The 24,521-nt window shown below is 43.8% G+C and overlaps 1 protein-coding gene and 1 long non-coding RNA gene across 3 annotated transcripts in view; one reads left to right on the plus strand and one right to left on the minus strand.

Annotated features, from left to right (window-relative positions):
• Positions 1-24,521, plus strand: part of LOC116329075 (bifunctional heparan sulfate N-deacetylase/N-sulfotransferase 1) — a 49,536-nt gene that overhangs the window by 9,078 nt on the left and 15,937 nt on the right. The window lies entirely within an intron of this gene.
• Positions 12,101-22,916, minus strand: LOC120441953. Its single transcript, XR_005614413.1, has 4 exons — positions 22,295-22,916; positions 13,841-13,969; positions 13,701-13,735; positions 12,101-13,596 (listed from the first exon to the last, which is right to left on the minus strand). It is a non-coding gene; the product is annotated as an uncharacterized LOC120441953 (long non-coding RNA).

Here is a 24,521-nt window from a genome sequence, read left to right on the forward strand (position 1 = left end):
CTCCCTCTTCATCTTTGTTTGGAAACTGTGAGTCATCATCAGGGTTATGGGTCATCTCCATATCAGTTCATAAAATCATACCGAGACACTGAGAATACAGCGCTACAAAGTGACCGCAGCTGATGACACGCCTCTTTTCCATTTTGAATTGCTGAGGTGGAAAGAATTGTGACGGTGCCGACCCCAGGTTTAGCTTCTGGCAGCTCCGCGTGTACCCCTCCACTGATCCGAGGTGGTGCCACGTCTGCCTAGCCTGCTGTCTCTCATTCATCCTGGGTGGCAGAGAGATATGCGTGTGTCTGTGTGTGTGTAGCTGTCCCTGTCTGTGCAGGACAGGTGTTGGAGGAGGTTGGTCCAGACACAGCTGGGGTACCTAGACAGAAGGACGGCTGGAGACTGCAAATGACAGCAGGATGAATGAGCTTTGTTTTGCCAGGTTTTTGGCCAGTTTTTATTCAAAGGGTGCAGCTTAGAGTGGGGTCAGTTGTGACAGTCAGGTGGCGTAACGGCTGGCCGCTCTCAGCGGAGAGCGTACGGCAGCGAGCGTTCGGTCCTTGCAGAGAGGCTGGGAGGCTTGTTTGGGTAAAGAAACCAAACTGAAGGAACTTTAGTGGGGTGTGTAAGCCTGAAAACACAAACACAACCATACCCCCTCTGTGGAGTGTTAAGTGCCCGGATATGTTTGGTGAATGGGACACAGGTGTCTGGGCCGGGCTGTATGTGCCCGGCCAGAGGTCTGTGTTTGTTTTCTCTTAGTAATGGCCTCCAACTCTCTGCTGCAGCTTGACCGAGCTCATTGGCTCTCAGTGGGCCGAGATGGAACCTCCCCCCTTCCTTTTTTCCCCCCTCAACTGTGGGACTGAGTAGTGGATAAAATAGAGTCAAGAATCTGATAATGATATTCATGACTGGGATCCTGTGAATATACATTGAGCAAGCCTGGCACTTTTTTTTCACATTCCTATGTCTACCTTTATTCTTTCCTTTATCCCTCCAATGCCTCTGATCTGCCCCAGCAAAGCAGGCATTTGAAGTTGTGAAGGCACAGGCTTTTGTGTCGAGTCCTCAAAGTGCTTATGTGACAGGTAGAGCAGAGCTGCAGGGGAGTAATGTGACTCCACTATATGGTCCAAAACCTCCCCATTCGCCATCTTCCACGCCCTTGTTTCCCATTTTCTTCCCGCACGCAGGCTTCATCCCCATACTGACGTCACTTTGCTGAGCTTCCCTTTGTTGAGTGCTAGCCCAAAGGTGCACTTCAGGCTTTGAGGAAAACACACACACATATATACACTGCTGCCACAACTCTATGCTGTGTCTCCCCTGGGAGTGCAACAGGGTGAGGTAATGACTTGTTAACCCCTCAGTCACCTCCGTGTTTAGCCATGATAGCGTCAGGAGTGGCAGCTATCACCACCCTCATCTGATTGTTTGAGTAACCCTGTGGTCTCCAGATGGCCGGGCCTCAGCGCTGGTTTATGATAACCATAGAGTTAATGTCTGGCCTACATAACAGTCTCCCAGTTTCTTGCCCGCCCCTCCGCTTCCCTCCAACTCTGCTCTCGTTTCTCCCTGCCACCCTCTGTGCCATTGTCTCTGATGCCTTCTCCTGAGTGCCCTGTTTTATTTCTTTATTTCACTCATCTTTATAAATTCCAGAATCCATTTCTTTTGCCCCCGGGCACAGTGGGTGATGGCTAGAGAAAGTGTAGCAAATTAAATTTTGTATCCCTATTTTTTTTTCTCCCAGGACATTGTTAGGATGGAACAGCAGCAGGAGGAACAGCAGCTTGGAAAGCTAGAGGAAAAAGCCCATTTCCCATGCATTACTGTCTCTGTCCTTAGGGTCCACGATGGAGTAACACCAACACCTCTATCACTTTTTTTTTCTTTCTCTCTCTTTAATTTTCCTTTTTTAGTTCGCTCTTACTGCTGGTGTTCGCTCTCACGCGGCCTAACCTGAAGGTCTCTCTGCTCTCGCTACCTCCGCTAACACAATCTGACCCAGTTTATTAGTTTGGGTCTAGTGAATCATTAATCGAGGTTATCTAACTGTTCCTGTAATGATTCCGCTGTGACTCGAGTGTCAGAGCCTCTCTGTGTTTGTAACCAATCAAGCTCTACCCTTGCGGTTCTTGCTTGCACACATTTGTACTTTATCATAACCATCGAGCAGGGAAAAAAAAGCATCGTCCCTCAAGCTAGACTATATGTTTAATAGGTGAGCTGTGCACTGTAATATGTCATTGTGTCAGAGCACAATACGAGGACTAAGTGCACTGAATGCAAATTAATCTTGTGGGATGGCAGGAGCTGAATAGAGTGCGGTTTTGGGGAAGGGAGGGACAGAAGAAGGGCTAACGGTGGCGACAGAGAAGAGAGGGAGAGAAAAGAGCATGTGAGAAGGAGGAGGGGGGGGAGTGGGATGTAGTCATCGCCAGGCCCATTCATCATGCAGTGCCTGCTGGGATGCGCTGGGGTCAGTCCCGCACAACACAATTACAGCCTGTTCTGGTGTGTTGTGCTCGGCTTCGCTGTGTTCCGACTGTGTTCTGTTGTCTTTTGTTAGATTTCCTCTGTTCTGATGCGCTCGTCTTCCTCCCTTTGCATGTTTTCGCTTCTCTGCTCTTTTCTGTCCCGTCCTGTTCAGTGGAAGATTTCCCTTTTTCTTTCTTCCTCTGTTACATGTTTTTGAATCTGCTGCTCAAGTTACCACCACAGCAGTTCTTTGAGCTGAACATCTCAATTAGCTACACATTTGTTGTGTTTTTTTTCTTTTTTTCTTTGAGCCTTAAACTCAAATTTGTCTTTCTGTGTCTGTTTTCGTTTTTAAATAAATTGCCATGTTTTTGTTCGTGCGGTGTAGCTCGTGTCTACCATGTCTCGGACTTCCTTCATCCACTTGAATTGCAGCCACTAGCTTGATTCATGTGATTGACAGGCCTGGCTAACATGGGGGTGTGAGATGCTAGTAACCATGTTGTTTACCCTGCCTGCCTGACAGACTTCTCTGAGCCTACAGATGTTTTCAGAAAGCCACACATATGTTCTGTGTACTCTTATGTCAGTTGGAAGCATGTCTGATCATGAGGATGTCTCGGTCTTTTTGTCCTTGACTGTTTTCCATGCAGGGAAAAAGTTTTTCAGTGGTCCAAAGGTTTCATAAAAAAACATTGTGCAAGGGTAATTTTGCTTATTTATGCTCACTGGCTGCTTTATTACCAGGCTGGGACCCCCTTTTTCTTTCAGAATTGCTTCACTTCTTCATGACACAGATTCAACAAGGTGCTGGAAACTTTCCTCAGAGATTTTGGTCCATATTGACACAATAGCATCACAGAATTGCTCCAAAATTGTTGGCTGCACATCCTTGATGCTAATCTCCTGCTCTGCCACATCCCAAAGGTGCTCTATTGGATTGGGATCTAGTGACTATAACACTATTTGAGTACAGTGAACCCATCATTGTGTTCAAGAAACCAGTTTGACATGATTTGAGCTTTGTAAAGTGGTGTGTTATCCTGCTGGAAGCAGTTATTTGAAGATGGGTTATATTTGCGCTCAGCAAACTTCCTGTTTTATACGTTACAACCTGAATACAACCAGCTGACAACCAATTGTGTTGAGTCCTCTCGATTTGTGCTCATTGACAAAGACTCATTCAGACTGATTGCAACATGTTGGCAATCTGCAATATGTGACTGTATGCAGAATGGTTGCCTCTTATCAGGCGACCTCTGCAATCATTTTGCGATCAAACATGGTCGTGATTGTGCAACACCCTTAAGCTCTGGGCCATCGTTCAATCACCACAAGTTGCAATCAACCAGAGAATGTGGAGAAAAAAATCTATATAATAGATCTATATAGATCTATATAATCTATATAATAGATCTATATAAATCTATGTAATCTATATAATAGATTTTTTTCTCTTTTTTGACCAGACATCCACTTTTTATATTTTTTTAAATTATTTTTTTAGTCCAAGCGGGTTGCTGTCCCATTTTCCCCTAGTGTGACTGAATTAAAAGGAATTATTTGTGTTGGATGGATTTTAATTTAATGTAATTAATCAGTTTGCACTGCTTATGTTATCTCAGGATGGTGGCACAGAAGAGGGTTAGGGTTAGGGGTTACCCTAACCCAGAAGTATTTTTTATTTATTTAATAAAACATCAATATTTGATGTATCAATACGCAAAATATCATGATGCTATGTTGCACCAGTTATTCTTTTGATCTGTTTTGGAGGGTTTTCCTTAACCCTTGTATATCAGAGGTTTCTGAAATGCTTGTGAATTGGCATGGTTGTTGGTGTCTGTCCAAAGTACGTTTCATATCTATTCTAATGCTGAGTTTGATCTTCAGCAAGTTGTCTTGACGAGCAGTCCCCAACCCCCGAGTCGTTTGGTACCGGGTCGCGAGGGTTGACGTTCGGGGATGAACTTTAAGGTTTTCAGGGTTTTCATCGGTTTTTAGCGTTATTTTTTAATCGTTAACTCGGTTTCCCTGGGTCTTTTCCCGTGTGTCATGAAAATTTTTTTTTTTTTTTTTTGGTGCCAGTGCTGGTTTTATTTTGTTGTATTTATTCGCGACACCTTAAAGGCCGGTCCGTAAAAAATATTGCCAGATATAAACCGGTACGTGGCTCAAAAAAGGTTGCAGACCACTGGTCTTGACCACGTCTACTTGCCTGAATGCACTGAGCTGCTGTCATGTGATTGTCTGATTAGATAGCAGTTGAGCAGGTGTACCTAACAAAGTGGCTAGTCACTGTATATAACCAGAATACCATGTGCCTGGATCATCATGAAATGTGAAAAAAACCAAAACAAAACCATAAAAATCAACCTCTTCATAAATCGTCTTGACTTTAGAGCCCTCAATAAAACAAAAGACTGTTTGTGACTCAAAGGATAATATCACAGCAGTGAGTAACTGTTATTTTTGTTTCATCTTTCTGCTTTTTTCTTACTTGGTGCATAAAGCATTACAAAAGAGTCAAAAATGCCTGTTACATAAGGATGGTAATCATTGGCAGTCTACCGATTTGACTCCAATTCAGAATTTATTCTTATTTCAAAACAAATTTTGATTCACTGAAAGAAAGGGTGGCATTTTTATTTTGGCGTCTACCGCGGGCTGTTCATTCTTTGCCAAACCACTGACTCCTATCCTTTGCCCACTGAGCTACAACTGAGGATTTTTGCTTTAACAAAAACAGCAGTGAAAGGTGTTTGAGGATAACTTGAAGCTATCCTCAAATTGTGAAATAATTGTGGCAGTTAGAGTAATTGCATTAACTTGGAAGAGTACTAAACAGTCTTCACCCTGTATGAAATTCTGATTCTGATTCTGTGTGATTTATTAGTGGTGTTCTTCACGGCCAGCCTCTTATCCAGATGGTCTTTTCTTTACTAAAAGGTCTGTATGTGTTGGCCACCTGGTGTGGATCGGTATTCACAAAATACTTAACCTTGCAATTATAAAGTCAGTACATCTGAAACGTGGTGTTGCACTGCAGCCTCACAGTTCAGAGCTCTTTTCATTGTGTCCCAAACATCTACCACGTGACAAAGAAAAGCAAATCTTTTAGTACACACTAAACATGGTGAGATTGAATTGCTGCCTTGTGTATTTTTGTGTGTCTTGTTAGTTAATGAATTATGGTAGGCTCCCGTTCAGTGTTTTGAGCTTAAATGATGGGCTTGGTTTACATTCGGATGACAAATGGGGCCTTTAATTAATGGCATCATTAGTAGAACTGGCTGTATTTTGTAGTATAGCGTGCTGGCTGTGGAGTAATATTACAAAGGTTAAGTTTCTTTTTGATTTGTCGACTTTTGTTTCTAAACCTCATGTTGTTTTGACAGTGAACCTGCCATGAAATGACAAAATAGTCAGTTTTCTCCTAAAAAATGTTTTCTTGGTGTTGGTAAAGCTGTCTGTTTAACAGCATGTCGACTGTGGGGAACGGGGTGTTCCTCTCCTCTTGTTTCAGACTTGCGTTGTTGTGTTTGTTGCATTTAATTGAAACATGTCTCATTACAAAAGCAAACACAAACGCACCCAAGTGTTCCTGAAGTCCACTTGCTCTCTGCGGATGCTTTGGGTGGTGGCTTAGCTAACAGGAAGCCCCAGCATTGACTGGAAGAATGACAAATCATAGCCAGAAAATGCAACAGTTTAAAGTAAGAGAGCATCTGGAAGCAGTTTGAAACAATGGATTGTCTTTAGGAGGCTCCTTGTCCAACTGCATAAATGCTTCTCTTTCCTGACTTTAGGCCTCTTGAGACAACTATCTTAGTTGATGCCAGTGATTGATTTATTATGCTTCGCTTTAATATTCAACACAAAAATCATCATCCTCATGCATGCCGGAACAGTTTTGGTGGTTTGACAGATAGGAATCTTTCCAGATTTTACCCAAACCTGATAGAGTAAAACCAGATGCACTTTCCAGCCTTGTGCTATTTAAGCGTGCCTTTAAATCTATAATCTGGCAAACCACTAAAAGCTACTTCAGCATCTACAAAGCTTCACATATATATATAATATATTGCATCCCAGATTGAGACACCCCTGTGAAGGTTATCAGGAAGTACCAGAAGTTGATTTGAAAATATGCATTTATGTGACCTCTCCTCGAGAGAGAGACATTCTGACTTTCAGTGCAGTTCAATTCAGTTTATTTATATACTGCCAGTTCATAATAAAAATTAGCTCAAGGCTCTTTATTATAGGGTAAAGATTTTACAGTATTAGAAAGAAATCTTCAATAATCACGAGTGAGTACTTGGAAACAGCGGGGAGGAAAAACTCTTAACAGGAAGAAGCCTCCTGAGCCAGGCTTGGGGAGGGACAGTCATCTGCTATGTACGTCTGCGTAATTTTCCTTGCAATCCTTTGATCGTTTGCTCATACCGAGGCTGCTGGACTGAGGCTGGCTAGCTCTCAGTATCTTTAGCCACTTTGCCTCTGTTAGCTTCTGTAAAATGGGCGTTTTCAGCTTGGTGAGGGTGATTTAAGTGTCTGTCCAGATTTAACGATTCATGGTGGTCTCCCAGTTATTTACTTTGGCAAACTTTGTGCCTTCACTCACAGCAAGGAGCTCCCATGCTAACAATATGCTAGTGTGTGGCTCTGAGTGTGTGCATGACTGTTTGCTTGTGCCGCTGTATACATGAAATGGACCGGCTTGTAATTGGACATACGTGAGGCTTCCCGGCCGACCACAAGACTCCTGTCCCTGGCCGGTCGACCGATAGACCTCTTGAGGAAATGATATCCTTTTTAAGCCCATGACTAGATTTTAATAATGGGCTGACATCCTGGTACTGCTGAGCTCTAATCAGCTGCAACACAGGTGAAAACTTAAAGCAGCTGCTAAGTGGCCTTTGAGCTCCTGGTATAATCTCTGCTATCAACAATAAATCTGGCCAGTCAAATGTAGGACAAGTTCTAACCGCATCCCATGCCGATAGGGTTGCTAAGTATACCTGCTCGAGAGCCTCCCTGGTCTGCAGATGCAGCAGTCTGTCTGTCGTCAAGCTGTCTTTCGTGTGCCCTAATGAAGCTGGGGAAATGTGACGACATGCCTCACATTTCACTCTTCACCTAATTGTGTTGATGTGGAGGCTGATAGGAGTGCTGTGGTGGTTAATCTTCCCAGTGAGAGGAAATGGCGGAGTCATCAAGGGATACGGCTCAGCTAATTAGACTAGTGTACTCTTCCATAAGTGAGGGGAAAGGTGGGGGTGTAGTGAGATCTAGCAAAAACAGAGGGGCGGGGGGGGTTGGTTTTGGAAGTTTTTATTCATTACGTGTGCTTAAAGTTGCTCCGAACTCATGTCTTGAATGTGTGGCACATTCTTTGAATGCCACTCGGTGATAGAATTCACATCCTGACAAGGAGCAAACCCCAACATTCGTTACAGCCTGACACTTTTACCTCTTGCCACATCACCATTTTGGAGAGCTTGAAACTAAAGTAATTTGAAGTTGCACACACTGGTACAATAATTCCGTGTTTGACTTCATCCTCGTCCAAGAAAAGCTGTTAGTACCTTTGACTGATTAGAGCCTGAAGCCTCTGGCTCTCAATTAGACAGAAGACAAAGCTTCAACCCTTGCTGCTGGGAAATCAGAAGCAATGAATTAGTGATAAAGGTTTTAAAGACAACACCATTAGAGGAGCTCTGAGGAGAAGTTGGACATGTTTTTCCTCTCCTTTCAATTTGCCAAGCAGGTAATTTGGAGTCTGAAGAAATACCAGCAGCATGCTTTGTATTTCCCTTTCTCTGCTTCTTCCCCCCGTCTTTCTCCCTCCAGCTACCAGTGACAGTAATATTAACCTCCTCTCCGCTGCATGGGAGTCATGTGACCTGGAAGTCGTCTCTCGTGAGACGCGGTCAACTGTTCTGCTGCTCAGGGTCTTGAACCTCTGAAGCTCATAATGCATTGTGACTGCATCGCTCGGGGGTGGGCGGATCAAATAATATATTAATATTATGTTGCGAGCTGTCACGCAATACTTGGGTTGAGAAGCGCTACGCTGGCAAAATTTTTCTGTAGAGTCATGCTCTGATGAGCCCTTATTTCAAAGGCTGCCTTAGGCCCGGTTTGATTTTATTTTAGATTCCAACCTTTTGCCAGTGACATCCACACCACTTATCCCCCCCCCCCCCCCTGTTATTGACCGCCACTAGCGAACACAGCGCCCATATTCATCAGGCTGATAGCGGCAGTGTTTGCCACATTCCCCACCACCCCATCTGTCTGCGCTCCTCTCCGTTTGTGGAGAGAGCTCAGGCCTGTCACCTGAGGGATAAACTGTGTGGTGGAAACTTGTATCCTCTGAGGTATGCGGGGTAGATGCAGACCCTCATTTGGTTCAGCTGTCGTGCCTCGTACAGGCGGGGAAGGCACAGCAGGCCTCCGTCTCTGTTATTGGAGGAGTTACGGGGCTGGGCGAGACATTTACTGTTTGCGAGGAGGTTTTCACGCCTCTTTAAATCTAAATTTGGGTCATGGCGGTCCTTTTTTTTTCCTTTTTTGTGCAGGGCCGTTTTTATTTAACTGTGCATTATTTCATTTACGTTGTTTTTATGTAAAGAAATGTCCAATTTCAGTTGTCTTTTATTCCCCTGTTAAAAAATTAAAAAGAAATCTGCTAGCGCTAAGCAGCCCAGACTTTAGTGTCTTATGACTGAGTTTTTTCAAAAAACATTTGTTAGCGGTTAGTTGATGGCTATAGCGGCTGGTCTGAGGTCAGCCTGCTTGTACTGCTGACAGCAGGGTGACAGTTTTTCCTTCATCTTTTTTTCTTTTTTTAACTCCCTTAAGCTGTCGACTTGCTTATATTTTGACCAAAATACCAAAAATAATTTTTTTGCGCGGATATTACACAGAATGAGCCACTTATGAGCAGAGATCACACCAATACATTTCTTCCTCTATGTGTGACAGTATAAAGTATACAGAGTGAGTTACAGGAATGCAATCTGCAACTTGTTGGCACTGCATCCTTTTCTGTTTAAAGTCTGTGAATATTCTAAGGAACTCCAAAGAGGAATGCTTCTCCAGTGCCTTTTTAATTCATTGACCTCAGGACAGAGAAGCAAAATGTTAACATTTAGCTGCCTTTCCAGCCCAAAGCCAGTACACCGTGCGCAGATTTTCATCTTGCCAAAGAGGTTTTCAAATAACACCACCAAAGTTCTGGTGCTTTAGTCAAAGTAAATGATGTGGGAGGGAAATCAAAACATCACCCATGCGTTCTTCCCAAAAATTCTTTGTTTTAGAGAAAGCCGCTCTTCCTTTTTGTCAGGAGCAGAAATGGCAGTGAGCAAAGTGATAGGATGTTAAAGGTCCTGTCAGTGCTTTCTCCGTCTTTCTCCCAGCCATCACTTTACCTTTCCCCCAGCCTCACCCTTTCGATTGATGGTGACATCACCCTTTGCATAATGGAATCCAGCCTTCCTTCCAGTCCTTCTTCACTCTCATCAGCTGCTCGCTCTAATTAGATGAGGGTGATTTCAATAAAGTTACCGTCGTCCTCACTCCATTAGTTATATTAACACTCGGATTCCTGCCCCGGAGTTGTCTGTCTATCCTCCGCCTTTCACCGAGGGGGGGGCAGTCCTCCTCTTTTCATGGATCTGTGTAACCTAGTTACTGAGGGCCCAGCAGGGGAGGCCAATCAATTAATGAACAAAGGAGACCGCTCACTGAGCAGCAGCGCAAGTCTGGGACTATAAACAGGGCGCTCCCAAAACATGGTCACTGTCAGTTCAGCGCTCAACTGATGGATGTTGTTTTGCTTTGTTGCTTTGCGCGTGTGTAAGTGCGCGTCTGAGAGGACTATTTCAGAGCAGTCCAAAGCAAATGGATACTGTTATCTGTTTGAACACACTGCCAACCAGACAAAACTCTGCTGTCTATTATTGAGAATGAGAAGTGAAAGAAGGGGAAGAATTTGGAACGTTTTGTTTTGGTCAGGAAAACCCGGAATGCCTTCCATCGCCATTATGTTTCACTGTATTTGAGACGTGCATAAATGGACGTCGAGCACAAAGCTAACAAATTCTGGGCAAAGGTTAAAAATCCATATTCAGGAGTTCTCCCCCTGGCAACCTTGTGAGCCCAGGCAGATCATCCACCTGTGCTCACAATCTTTCACCACTTTCTCATCCTTCCCCTTTTCTCAATACCTCTTTTCATCCTAATAAGTCCTCCTTTTTTCACCGCAGCTCACCCTTTACAAAAAAAAAAACCATCCCTGAGGTCCACCCCTCTTTCTATTCTTTCTTCTCTCCAGCCTCGCGGTCTCTCTGTCATCCCTTTTTTGTTAAATCTGGCTGTTCGTCCCCAGTGTTCCCCTCCCTGGAGTTTCCAGCTCTGTCTCCCTGTGTGTGAGATCAGTGAACAGGCTGTTGTAACAAGCTGCTGAATAATGTAAGCACAGGGCTATAGGCCAGAGTTTCATTTAACCCTTTGATCTCTGATCACACGGTGGGTGAGGTGGACACGTCGTAAATGACAGCTCGACAGCAGGGAAAAGCATCCTGGAGGCCGTTTTGCTTCCGTCTTCCTTCAGCTCTTAACTGAAGGCTAAAGTTTCCCCATCCGGGTTTCATTGGCAGTGTCTTTGTAAGCAGAAACACAGTGAGCGTCCTTAGCCTTTGTTATCTTAACATTGATGTATAATTAAAGGGTTAGAAAAGGCAATGCTGAATAATTGATATTGGAGCAAAGATGTCGTAGCATCCTGAACCTCATTGTGCTCAGTATTTGAACTTGCAGTGCAGATAAAAGATTTACCAGTTTCTTTTCTCGTCATCTACTTCAGTTAGCAGTGTTTCATTGTGGTCAATGCTACACTGTGACTGAGGAGCTACATACACATACATACATACATAAAAAAAAAAAAAAAAAAAAAAAAATATATATATATATATATATATATATATATATATATATATATATATATATATATTATATATATATATATATATATATATATTTCTTTCTTTTTTTTCATTCAGCTTAATTTTGTTCATTTGTACATTTAAGAGACAGATTGACAACCTACCCAGGGTGTACCCTGCCTCTCGACCTATGACAGCTGAATGCATGGCTGGCTGTAGATGGATGGATGTACTTTTAAGTTTCAAAACACAAGGCCACAGAGTGAAAAGTAAAGCATTACCAATTTTTATCAATCAGCTGACCAAGTCATACGTTTCTAATTCAGAAAAAGAAAGTATTAAGAACATATGGTCACATTAACCCTTTGTAATCAATACGATTCCTCTCACCTTAAGTGCTTCTACTTAGCTTTTGAGCACCATATCCTGAAGCTTGGGTGTATTGATCTGCCCAGCTGATTGGAAGTTTTCCTTTAGGAGCTATAGGATAGCAGTGGGACTACAAGTGGGGTCTTCACGGATGGATCAGCTTACTCCTTCTTACCCCCACTTCCGTCACCACACCTGCCACAGCTAGCAAGAACACACACAAAACGGCCCATCTGCGCGTGCAAATCCTCGTGTGTCAGTGCAAGAGGCTGCTTGTGTGCTCAGGAGAGCACACGGCTGAGAGGCGTATCAAATGAGAAATGTGTTACATAGGGTTTATGGTGACGGTGTGTGCTTGAACCGCATTGACTTGAGCAGCTGCTGGGCCTTATTATGGATCCGTGGCAGGAGACAGATTTTAGATTTTTACAGGGCTAACACACTATGTGACAGTCTGCTTTTCCGATTGGGTGCTAGAACCCATAACCCACTGCTGATCAACGTCCACGCACTCATGCGGAAATGTGCACACTTTCACACCCATGAACACAAACAGGGATATACACTCTATTAAACTGTCAAACAGTAGATATGCATGTATATAGGATGCTGTTTAATCCACAGGTCTGGCAGTGTCTCTCTTCCCACTTGCATACGTCTACTTTCCTCTGATTCTCTCTTCTTTTCTCTAACAGATGCTAAAATATAGTTTTGATTTTTAACGGTGTTTTGCGTTCCGGGATTGACCTCGTGGGTAGCCTCAAGCCTCCCCCTTTTGTAAACTGATATGCCTCGTGTGTGTGCGTGCACGTGCAGGCGTGGTGTCACAGTCGGATGCACAGCAGCTGTGGAGTAGGCAGTGAAGAGGGGAAATGGGAATAGCCAGCACAGTAGACAGAGCCCAGATAGACCTGTCAGCTCTGTGACACCCACACATGGCTCACGCTCTCCTCCGGGATGAGACCAGAGCAAGGGAAAGGAAGCGTGACAGGGTGCAGGTAGAGCCTTAAAGCCAAGGCAGAGGTGTGGTATGCGCTGCGTAAATGCTTGCTCACTTTTGTTCACACAGATCAACAGATTCACAAAAATAAGAAGGGTTTAACTACACTGAGTGCTAAGTAGTTTTTATCTTAAGTTTGCAGTCAGCAGTTACAGGCTAATGTTGGGATTGCACATATAGCTGTGAACAGATCAGTAAGTTGCACAGCTACCGCAAGTTTTGAAGTCCTGCAACTAATTCTGCGTTGCACGGAGGTCTGGAAGCTGGCTTAGCCACTTTAATAGAATAACATAGCTGTGGATTTATGTCTTGCTGAAATCAAAACCTTCTCTTTTTAGTTTCATAACAGACATTCCCATAGTTTTTTTCTTCTTCTTTTGTTGTTGAATTTATTTTACCCTTTACCAAATTATGCTGCAAGGAAGCCCCTCCAAGCGTGATTCTGCAGGAACCAGGCTTTGTGGTGAAAGGATGAGTTATGATGACATCACACTGTTTGTTTTACACCAAACATAGCATTTAGTGTGATAGAAGAAAAAAAAGCAAAGCTCATTTTTCTCCCTATTCCAAAAACTATTTCAGCTTTGTTCCAAATTCTCCCACATGCCTTCTGGCAAACGCTAGCTGAGATGGCGTCAGTTTTTTTTAACAGTGATTTTTCTCTTTTTCAGTCTACCAGAAAACTAGCTGGTAAATCACCCGGGCAACTGTACATTGTCTCTCATCTCTCAGCCATCAAAGCTTGTAGGTTCTTCAGAGCTGCTGCAGACCTCTCGCTTGGCTCCAAGTAGCGTCCTTCAAATCAGAGATGCTCAGTTTTTGAAGTTGGCCATGAATTAAAGTTTTTCAATCACTGCATGGCTTATATAGACATGTTTAGTATTTTCACTGCTGCTTACCATTTAGTATGTAACACTGCCTGGATTTTTTCTCCCTGATCCAAAACATGTAACGATTATGAGTGCTTTTACGTTAATATCGACATATGGAGCTAATACAAAAAACAAGTCGTGGAATTGGATTCAATTGAACTGCTTACATTTGGTCCTTTTTTTCCTTCTTTCAATTAAGAAAACAGCAGAGACACTCGTGGGGGCTCGTGCTGCCACGTTGGAAAAGCTGGAAGTATCGCTGAGCTTGACTGCGGTCGTGTTTTTTCAAACCGCGGCTGTGGAAGAAGGAATGAGAGAGAGAGAGAGAGAGAGAGGAGAGAAAAAAAAAGTCTCAGGCTCAGTTTCAAGCAACACATAGGATTTGTAATAAGATTCACGACTGGGCCTACAATCGGGTGTGTAGTTATTGTTACTGCGATAAGCCAATCACGAGGCTGAGTGTTTCTCTGCAGTTGGATGTGTCAAGTGTGCGCTGTTTGTTTATGTAAAACATACTGTAGACAAATTTCCACTTTCCTCCATTTATCTGCTGTTCTTGATTGTGCGCTGAAAGCAAGCTGATGATTATGAGTGTGTTTTCTTACGGGGGTGTGTGTGGGAGGGGTGTGTGTGTGGGGGGGGGTATCATATCTGTTTGATCTTGCAGGCAAAAATATGGGCAGCACAACAGAATCTCATCTCTTGTGTCAGCTATTCTTCCACGCTGCGATATTCCCATGGGAACGCGTTTCTGCTGCGCGAATCACAGACAGATCAGTGCGGGCCGGTTCTTATCTGGACATGAAAGATGGGAAGATGGAAGAGGGAAGGTGTAAAAGTGAGGGAGAGGGAGAGGAAAGGAGATGAGAGAGAGGAAGAGCTCCCCTGGGAATCATAATACCTGAAATTCACTGGGCCAGGGTTTGGGTGGGAGGGTGGAGGCTCTTGAATCTAGCTCATCATCATTTCATAAGCAGGTATTGTACTTGCCCCCGTTTTTTTTTTTTTTTTTTTTTTTTTGCAGGCCGGGATGCAAGCTCACCTCGGCTGCGTTCCCTCTGTTTCCCCTCAGATTGAGCAGATTAGACAGTTATATTGTTTATGCGAGTGCCACGGCTTGTGTAACAGCATGCCTGGGGATTCTGTTATTAGTTTGATCGCTTTCTTTTCTATTCTTCTACAGCCATCACGCGCGTTGTTGCCGTTTGATAGCATCTCTGGTTCATGTCAGGTCAGCAGATCTGTTATTGCTGTTCTGCTGCAGGTGGGGAGGTCCTAATAAAACCGTTGTGCTTCAGTCAGACATTCTGCGGGGCGCTACGTAGGGTTTTCTCAGCTGAATGGCCATTTGATCAGCAGACCCTGCAGCATCAAACCACGCTGACACTTAAGTGCTGTTGTCTCTACGTTCCCCTTCCACTCAGGAACCCCCAACTCCCACACTCACATTCACACAGACGTGCGTTATTCGCGAACAGTGCGACTTTCACCTCTGAGTGATGTGTATTGTCTTCATAAAGAAAGACCCGTCAGGAATCTTCAGTCCCCGATGGAGACATCGGGCTGCCCGCCATGCTCCCTTGTCCTTCACTAGCATCCTGAGATGACAGTAGATAAACAATGGGAACAAACAGGCACTCCCACCAGCATTGATCTGGCTGGCTCACCCCTCCCTGCTTTCACCAACAACGCCACATTGATTCCACCTACACTCAATTTATATGAAAGCCCCCCCCTTCCCAGCCCACCTCCCTTTTCTACCAGGACTGACAAAAATGATAAATGACCAACCCCTTCCTCCCTCTCCCGCCACCTCCCTCTGCCTCACGTTGGCTGTCCGAGGCTCTACAAGCCTATTTTCTACCCTCAGAAATCCAATAGAGTGTGCTTGCCTTTTTCTTCTTTCTCTGAAGTGTACTTTTTGCCGGTGTGCGGGTTGTTCACCACCTTTGCAGTAATTTCCACACATAAACATGTCACTGGGTATAATTTCAACCCTGCAGGACACCCATATCCGTGATGTCAGAGCATCAAGGAAGACAAATGAAGGAAATTAATGTGCATTTTCAACGGCAGACGCCGTAGGATCGCTTTACCCTGCAGCTATTGTCTCTGATGGTCTGCTGTGTCACTTAAAGAAGTAATCATATGCACAGTTTCCAGAATGATGTCAATTATTTTCTTCACTTTGGCTTAATCAGACCGTCGTCTCATTATGCAATTATTATCTGGTTAATTTGTCCCCTGTGTAAATCGCACGATCGAGTTTGTGGTTCGACTGTCCATCTTAATACACGTTCAGCTTTTTATACATATTCTTTTTCTGATCCAGTGTCCCCCTATGAATGTAAATGGGACACGGAGCGTCTATAAATAGATATACTGTGGCACCGAGCTGCTGGTAGTTATCAACAGGAGTGGAGTTTTGAGTGTGCGCGCGTGTGTGTACTGCTTTTCACATGTTCCGTGGAAGCGATCGAGGCCATTGATGAGGATGCCGGTTCCACTCTCGGCCCCTCCATCCTGCTGCCCAGGGGTGCGATACCATTTCACATCTCACTTAGACTCTTCCCTAATGATCCTTCTCCGCTCAGCCACAGTTTTCCCATGGCTCCCAACTCCGCACTGCTTTTTCCACTGTGAGGTGATCCATTTTACACTTCCCTGTGCTCTCAGATCCCCACTGGAAAACTAAAGGAAGGTGGCAGCCAGGTTTGAGAGCCTCCAAGATGAAAATGACTCACGAGCGCCATGTATATTTTATTCCCTGCTCCTCCTGTTTCTTATTCATTTCGGTCTTAATCATTCTCACATATTATAAATGTGTAATCATGCCATTATGCCAACGCCTGCTTAGGTTGTCTCCCTTGACGATGATGTGTGTGTTGATGGGATCTGACGTGATCTCTTAAATATAGAAGTCTGAGGGCAGGGTCCTGCAGTGCTTCTATGTGATTGCCGTTACCGTCTTCCCATTCTCTCGATAATTGCTCCTAGGTAAAGATTGCACTACCTCGTGCGCATTTGAAGATAATTCCCTCTTTGTCCCGTTACTATGTCAAAGAATAGCATTGCAATCATTTCAATTATGACAGCGCCGGGATCGAGGTCGTCGAGTGGGGCCTTGAGAAGTAATTGGAAGGGCATGGGCAAACCGAGGAAAGGCATTTTTCTTCTGCGAAATTGCCTCAGTCTTGGGGACAGTAAATTGAGGTGCTGAAAAATGATGTGATAATTCAGCCACATGGTTTGGTAAGGGGAAATTGTCTGAAAGGCACTTTCTGGAGAATTAGAAGGCAAAACTACATTTCCCTCCCGAGTCCTCTGTCCTTCACGCAGTGGCATGAAATGAATTGATGAGACGGAGGGAGAGGGAAGTGTCGGTGTAAATGTTTGCAGCTAAAATGAAGCTGCCTGCTCGCGCATTCAGATTGGCTGAAGGGTGAGAGGCGGTAGCCCGAGCGAGGATACGGTGCTCCGCTCCACACTATTTCACGGCCTAAGCCTTTAATCGCAGCAGCCACAATGAATGCATAAAATGGAATTCAAATTTCAGATTGATTGATTTTATATTGATGAATGCCAAGGCTGGCTTAAGGGGAAAAAGAACTGTGACTGTGGCTTTTTTAAACGTAACCTCTTTAAGAAGGCGAGTCCTTGCTGCTCTCATGTGCCTGTTTGTTGCTTTTAGATGTGCTTCAAAAGAAATGTGAAAAATTCTTGCTTTTTGAAGTTTAATCTCTCTCAAGAAAGGGTAGGAGGCAGAATGCAAATGTGGAAATTTGCTCCGGCTTTGCTATTTACTGCTTGAGACTTGGGCATCTTGTAGCCGTGGACAGTCAGCGTCTCGAAAATGTCAGGCTTTTGAGTGAGCCTTCTGAGCGAGCGTCGTGCACATCTCAGTTCTCAAATCAAAAAGATGGCTGCCATCCCAGCCTCCCTCCTCATATACTGTCAAAACTTCACCATAGTGGCTCTATTGTGTCTCATTTCTTAATCCCTTCAAGGCGTCTCACACAGTAACAGAGCTGCCATAAGCACATTTGGTGCTGTTTGCAGATTAACAGGATTACAGATTATGGATTACACTAGCGTCATTCTTACCCATTTAACCTTGACGCATGCCCCGCTGAAAAATTTCAGGCCTTGCAAACACAAGACCAAGTTCAGTGTTAGTGTTTGAACACGATACTTGCAGTGTTGTCCAGGATTGAATGCAAACAAGCCGATCTTCTGTTGGAGTGTCTTGTGTGTGTGTGTGTGTGTGTTTGCGTGTGTGGTCACACCAGCAGCCCTTCGATGAGGGTCCTATGGATTAGCGCCCTCACTGTTTTTCCTTCGGCACAGTTTCCATGCCTCTGAACGCAACCTAACTCCAGCGTTTCCATGGGAAACGTGCAGTTGCCAAGTCCTGTGGCGATTGAGCGCTGAGGGTCATCGTTTATTTCTGTCTGACAGGAGCAAAGGGGGCAGATTGGAGAGGGGACAGCAGGGGGGAAGAAAAGGGGGAACTGTTACGTCCTGAGGGGATGTGGAGGGCCTAAATCTCCTTTAAAAGTTTATTTGTCCAAGGGATCACCTACGGCAGAGTCTGACACTGGTTTGTTGGTGTTAATGTACCGACTGTCCTCGCAAATCCCTCAGACACTTAGTCGTATTCACACTTTAAAAGAAGTGCAGCAGCAGTGTCGGGGAGGGAGTGGGGGCAAAAAAAGGGGGGGAGAAAGACGTGTGAAGCCGCATATGGTCGACCGTAGCGTTGTTTATCCAGAGAGTTGTTACAGCTGAGGACTAGCCTCCATCCCCCTGCTCCTCTTTGTCTCTCATTAATCTAGCAGTATGGCTCTGGCTTGTTTCCAGCGATGTAGAGCGAGCAGGTTTAAGTGACCACCCACCCTGAGGAAAAGCATCAGTCTGCCCCCGGTGTCACCTGCTATTGTTTCTGGCCACATTTCACGCTGTCGCCTCGTGTCTTTCAGCCGCTCTAAAATAATGAGCAAAGTGCTTTAATTGTAGTTTTCGAAGCGTCGAGATTGATGGTTATACTTTGGGATGAATCTCTCGCTAATTTCTCTTCTCTTGTACGAGTTGATCAACTTGTCCTTTCATTTGCTATTGTCTTTCATTTTTTTCCCCTCTTACTGCTCTGGTCTGCCACCTCTATTTAGAGAGGCTTTAGTCCACATGTGCAATTACCGAGTTCACATTTGGTCTGAGCTCTTTCCATCAGCGTGAATGAAAAGGTTGGCTATGGGATCTGCGTTAGTCTCCTACTGCCTCTCCTTTATGCATGAGTTAGGCCTCTGACTTTCTGGCAGACTGGAACACTGTGGTGTCTGTGAACCTTTTGGCTTCTCTTCACCTTACCAATATGTCTGCTGGCTATACCTCTCATCAGCTTCTGCAAAGCATGAAATATTCATGTCCCCCTTGCTTTCTCCCTCTGCATTTTTGAATCTATTATTTTGAAGAAAGAAGCACAGACACGTTTCCAGCTCTATCTCGGCCTCTTCCAAGGTATACGTAGCACATTAGGTGAGATGGGCATGCAGACATTTTGAGATCCATTAGCCATTATTCGGTTTAGGTGCTTTATCTTCAGCCCCATCATGGTCTAATGTATTGTACTCTCTATTTAACGGGTCTGACCTCACTGCTTCGCACTCAAGGCCTTGAGATTTCCCTTTGTTTGTGTCTGCTTCTCTCACTCCGCCTCTCAGGCCTTCGCTTTCTTTCTCCTTTCGTCCTTTCTTCAGCTGTAGCTCATTGCATCACAGTGTGAAGGTCAACATTGGGAGGCGGTCATCTCTACTGTGATTTGGGCAAGAAGTGCGGTTTCCTGTGACTCTGTGCAGTCTTTCCGCGTTGCCATTAGATCTGCTTCCAAGCCATGTTAACAGTGTCATTAGAGTCACAGCAGTGCTTATTGTCTCCCTGCAGACACGGCCAAAGATAGCATGTCTTCAGTCTGATTACACATTAACAGGAATTGACTTTAACATAGCTCCAAGTGCGGCAGGGCACTATGGCTGGAAATAGAGAAATCTGAAAATATATACATAATTAGAAGGTTAATCAATCGGGGAGAAAACATTTTACTCATTAGCGTTCAACCAAAACACCAAACTGGTTAGGATTAATTTGTTGCTCTCTTCTGTTTCTTCCTGTTTTAAAAACAAATCTTTTGGCATTTGACTATTTGTCAGAACAAAATAAATCTTTAGTGTCCATATTCTAAATAGACCACTATAAATGTGTTACTTTGTTGTTAAATCTGCATTGTTGTGGCTCTAATCACAAATATTCTTGTGTATTTCAATGTTTCTTCCTGCATATCTGCTGACATACGCTCACCGGCCAGTTCATTAGGTACACGTTGGACCCCCTTTTGCCTTTAAAACTGGAAGCACCCCTCAGAGATTTTGGTCCATATTGACATGACAGCATCACACAGCTGCTGCAGAATTGTCAGCTGCACGTCCGTGATATGAATCATGTAATGTAGATTCCTCCACATCCCAGAGGTGCTTTATTGGATTGACAATCTGGTGATTGTAGAGGTCATTTGAGTACAGTGAACTCATTGCCATGTTCAAGAAAGCAGTTTGAGATGATTTGAACTTTGTGACATGGTGTCTTATCTTGCTTAAAGCAGCCATAAGTAGACTGCTACGCTATGCATAAAGAGAAGGACATGGTTGGCAACAATACTGCCAAGAAAATGATCCCACACTTTTACCGCAATCAGGAGCCTGAACCAATACAAGGCATATATCTGTGCTTTTATGTTGTTTATCCCAAATTCTGACCCCACAATCTGAATGTTGCTGCAGAAATCAAGACTCATTTTTTTCTGTTCTTGTCTGATATGATTGATACACGTTATGGTCTTCTGCTGCTGTGCCCCATCTGCTTCAAGGTTGGATGTGTTGTAGGGCTGTTCGATATAACGATATATATCGGATGACGATAGAAAAACGTCTATCGTTTCATTTTACGCTATCGTTTGTTTCGTGGTGTCGCAAAATAAACTGTTTACGGCAATATTTTTTCATCATTTTGATGGTCACTGTAGTGGCTATATTAATTTCTTAAAGTTCTCTCTTTCTCTTATATTTAATATAACCACACTACGGACGGACAAGCGCTTGTTTTTTATGCGTTTTCGTTAGCAACAACGACGGTAAAACCACGGCGTGTCCGCTTGTTTATTTTCCACATAAACCTTTCACAATAAAGCTCAAGATCCTGTTGAGCAGTGTTGCCAACTTAGCGACTTTGTCGCTATATTTAGCGAGTTTTCAGACCCCCTAGCGACTTTTTTTCTATAAAAAGTCGCTAAAAAAAGACGTGAAAGCGCGTATCGCTTTTACTCTCAACAAGCAGCGGGTGCTGTAACGCAGTCAGTTCTTCTTTTAATCTTTTACTCTTATGCTGTTTTGTGGATCACAAGGTTTAAAACTACTTATAAACACACAAACACAAAGTAACTCCACCAGAGTGCCTATTTCGGTCACTTTTGCCGGTCCAAGCCGGGTAAAGGAGCAGGGTTGGAATTGTGACATTAAAAAACAATAATTGCTAAAAGAAATTTAATTTGTAGTTCTAAATAAACTCTAAATGCATTTAGGACGTTTTTACTCACTTTATGTCTCTTCCACGATGTTATTTCTCTCTCCAACAACATAGGTTATAATTATATTAGCGTGACCAATTATGCAAATTAGGTGATGACGTCATTTAGCGACTTCTAGCGACTTTTAGGACAGCCAATAGCGATTTTCCTTACTGAGGAGTTGGCAACACTGCTGTTGAGGTTTTTCAAAATAAAACAAGTCACGTGAAAGATGCAGAGTATTAACGGATGAGAAGCAAAAAAGAGCCGCCAGGTGCTAAAAAATAAACCTTAGACTCAAACGTTAGAACAGACTTTTCTCCGCAGCACGCTGTGTAATAAATACTCACAAAGAAAACGGCTGCCGTTACAACTTACGCCTAAAATGTATAGTTCCATGCATCAGTTAAAACACTCGACTCCAGGTACACGACGCCCAGCTGGAAACACTTCACGCAAGTCGAGATGCCCGAGATTCACAGAATTTACAGGAAATGTTACATTTTTGTAATTTATATCGTTATATCGACGATAGATGTCTTAATATCGGGATATGAGATTTTGGTCATATCGCACAGCCCTAATGTGTTGCGTATTCATAGATCTTCCTCTGCATACCTTTGTTGTAACAAGCAGTTATTTAAGTTGCCGTTCCCGTCTTATCAGCTCACAGCAGCCTGGCCATTCTCCTCTGACCTCTGGCATCATGGCATTTTTCTCCCAGAGAGCTGCCACTCACTGGATATATTCTCTGTAAACTCTAGAGATGGTTGTGCGGGAAATTCCCAGTAGATCAGCAGTTTCTGAAACACTCAGACCAGCCAATCTGGCACCAACAACCACACCACATTTAAAGTAACTTAAATCACCTTTCTTCTCCATTTCATTGCTAAGTTTGAACTTCAGCAGGTCATCTCAATAATGCCTCCATGCTGATTAGATATTTATGTTAAGGAGTGTTTGAAGAGGTGTACCTAAAGAAGTGAACAGTGAGCGATATGCTTACCAGTGTAACAGGTTCAAAACCGGCTTGACAGTTGAGGAGAGGCAGAGCGCGCGGACCCAAACGCAGACACGTGTGAACAGAACAACTTAGAGCGAGCTGCTTATTTCGTTTAATGTCCGATAGTACAAAGGATGAAACACAACATTTAAAAGTAAGAAAACTATAAACGCCCTGAAATGTGAAACTAGGAACTCACTGCGGTGAGGTGAGAAGATACTACAACAGAGGACAAGAGGGGACAGCAAGTATATCTACACAGGAGGGTGATGGGGGAAGTGGAAACAGCTGCGGAGAATAAGACACCGTTACACCAAATCACAGTGAATGAGTCAAAAGAAGCAAAAGTAAAAACAAAGCACCAGGACCACAAACTCTCAACGTAAAACAGGAACTGACGACTAAACAGGAAAACATCCTACACGATACATGAATGAACTAAATGCAAGAGGCTTGACACGGGAGGGAGGAAAAGAGTAAGGGAGGTAGAGACTAAATTCGCTAGGAGAAGGAATACAAGACATAATCTAAACCTCACACAACCCTGAGATCTCAATATATATCAATTAAATAAACAAAACTAGAAAGTCCAAAAACTCAAATGCTGGGAAAACAAACCCATGACCATAAAACCATAACACCATCACCGTGATATAATTTTGAGATCAAGTGAATGTTTATTGAATAATATTCTGGTCCTCATTATTGGAGCCATGTAGATTTTTGAAGCGGCTGAGAAACCTAAAAAAGAAAACTGTGCTTCTTTACAGTGGTAATAGTTGTCACCCCGGTCATGTCCTCTGCTTCACTGTTTCCATCAGGAGTCACTTCCTGTGGCTAATCATACTTTGATATGCTGTGGCACGAACCCTGGCTCCATAAGAAAGGAACAAACAAGGTACCCGGGGATCTTCAAGCAACCAGCTCTGTTGGTTTTTGTCTGCGCCGCTGTGATATATTCTCTGAACACCCACTGTTTTTTTTCACGGCCTCTCTTTACATTAGTCTCTGCATCCCCATGAAGGGAGAAGTTGGACACGACTCAGAGAAAAAAGAAGTGCGATTTCTTCCACAGCTCTTGCAGGAGGCAGATTTAAGGCATCCTGTTAAGCTTAGCTGGAAGGATAGCCGGGGCAGAGACACTTGCCAGAGTGCTGACCTTGATTCTCATTAAAAGGACACCGGATGCACTTGATTTTCTCCACTTTGGAATTCTGTTTGAGTCTAGCTCAGTGCGGCCACTTGTGTATTTTTGACGTTACTGCTTACCTTTAATTAAACCTAGGTTTATCGGGTTACCAATAAACCCTTTAATGGCATTATTACATCTATTTTATGTCCGCTTTGTGTCTCGCTGGGTTTCGTGGTCACTGTTTAATGTCTCCGGGTTGAGGGGTATGTGTCTCTAATGCAGCATCTATGGTTTTTACACAGGGATGTGTGCACGCTGCAATAGCTCTCCAGCTTAATGGTCAGACCATTTTCCATGCAAAGGTAATGATGCTCCATCTCATTTCTCCACCAGGAGTCTTAATGGAGAAATGATGTTTTTGTAAGTGACTCGCTCACACCATTCTCATGCTGGATGCTTTACTTTTCACACTTGGCTTGATGGAGGTTGCCTAAAGGGCTGGTATATTATGTTAGGTCTGCTGAGGGTATGGAAATGTATATAGAGTGTGATAAGGGATTTTCTCCAAGAGTAAAGGATCCTTTTGTTGCCAGGTCTGTCTGTCACTCCCATCCACTCCTCTGCTCTTGGATCGCTTCCCTTCCTTCGGCTTGTTTTTCCTTTCTTCTCTCCGTTTTGGTTCCGATACTGTGCGGATTTGAGAGAAATAGAAGGCGAATGTCCCCATGGGTGATGGCTTCACTTGCACGCAGTCACACAATTCTGAGCTGAACTGGGAATTGGCTCACCCTGAAGCTTTGTCACTCAAATTCTGCCTATTGATTGTGTGGAGGCTGCGTGAGTGGGTGATTTGTGTGTGTGTGTCTGTGTGTGTTATGTTTGCACACACAGGGGTTAGGCGTGTGTGTGCGTGTGTGTAGGGGAAAACTGGCAGCTCTTACTTTGTGTAGGTGAATGCAAGGACTACTTTGGAGCGAACTTTTGGAGTGCTGGCACTGCCAGTATGCAACATCTCCCACACACGGCTAATCCCACTCAACAAAAGAACGTGATATGCTGTTTGTTCTATAGGAGCCGATGCTTGTGCTGTTAGATTTT

The sequence above is a fragment of the Oreochromis aureus genome, linkage group 2 (genome assembly GCF_013358895.1).
Source record: "Oreochromis aureus strain Israel breed Guangdong linkage group 2, ZZ_aureus, whole genome shotgun sequence".
NCBI lineage: Eukaryota > Metazoa > Chordata > Actinopteri > Cichliformes > Cichlidae > Oreochromis > Oreochromis aureus.